This window comes from Octopus bimaculoides, chromosome 6, assembly GCF_001194135.2.
Source record: "Octopus bimaculoides isolate UCB-OBI-ISO-001 chromosome 6, ASM119413v2, whole genome shotgun sequence".
Taxonomy (NCBI): Eukaryota; Metazoa; Mollusca; class Cephalopoda; order Octopoda; family Octopodidae; genus Octopus; species Octopus bimaculoides.
Genome location: NC_068986.1, coordinates 97,615,480 through 97,616,363, shown reverse-complemented (window position 1 = coordinate 97,616,363; position 884 = coordinate 97,615,480). Strand labels below are relative to the sequence as shown.

The 884-nt window shown below is 29.5% G+C and overlaps 1 long non-coding RNA gene across 2 annotated transcripts in view; it reads right to left on the bottom strand.

The window, feature by feature from the left end:
• The window catches only part of LOC106872923 (uncharacterized), a 391,770-nt gene that overhangs the window by 137,986 nt on the left and 252,900 nt on the right, over positions 1 to 884 (bottom strand). For both annotated transcript variants that reach the window (XR_008264457.1, XR_008264456.1), the window contains exon 4: positions 461 to 563. This is a non-coding gene — a long non-coding RNA (uncharacterized LOC106872923). The remainder of the gene's footprint in view (positions 1 to 460; positions 564 to 884) is intronic.

Below are 884 nucleotides of genomic sequence, written 5' to 3'. Positions count from 1 at the left end.
ATACATATATGTATGTTTGTATGTATATATGTATGTATTTATGTATGCCACGTTTTGGCAGAAGACCATTGATCTAGGTGGAGTCGATTACAACGACTTCAGGACTTAACTAGTATACATTTTATCGAAACCAATGGACGATTGACAAAATCAACCTCGGCAGAATTTGAACTCAGAAGGTAATGATGTGCGACATGCCGTTGGGCATTTTATTCGGTGTGCTAAAGATTGTGCTACCATGTGGCCTTTGATTCTCATATGAATATCAGACCAATAATTCGTGAAAGCCGTCAGTGATACACGGCGTGAAATCTATTGTAATTTACGGAATATTTTTACAGAGCTGCATGAAATGTTTAGCTGTAGCACGAAAAATGTAATACATATTACAAAATGTTCATGACATCTTAGAAAATTTACGCATTTGTTTTAGAGAATATAATAAATATAGACAACTTACTGATATTAATTTAACTTTTCTTGAAATCTATCCGTCATTACAGTGAAAAATATGAATTTTCTTTTTGTTTCCTCTTTTACATTTTTCATCAACACTGCTTGACCTGAATTGAGAAACACGAATGGTTAATTACTATACTTGTATGCAGTAGATAAGTATGTATAAAAGGAATATACATATACATATATTTGTATGTATATATATAATAATATATTATTGTTTCAAATGTCCACTGCGTTTGTATGCAGCACGTAACTTTTTTTTTTCAGTAGATACATGCAGATATTTACATATTCGTATAAATTAAATCATTAACGCAACAAATATGGACATATTATATATATATGTGTGTGCGCGCGTGTGTGTATATATAAATGCAAATATAAAATAGTATTATATATATATATATATATATATATATATA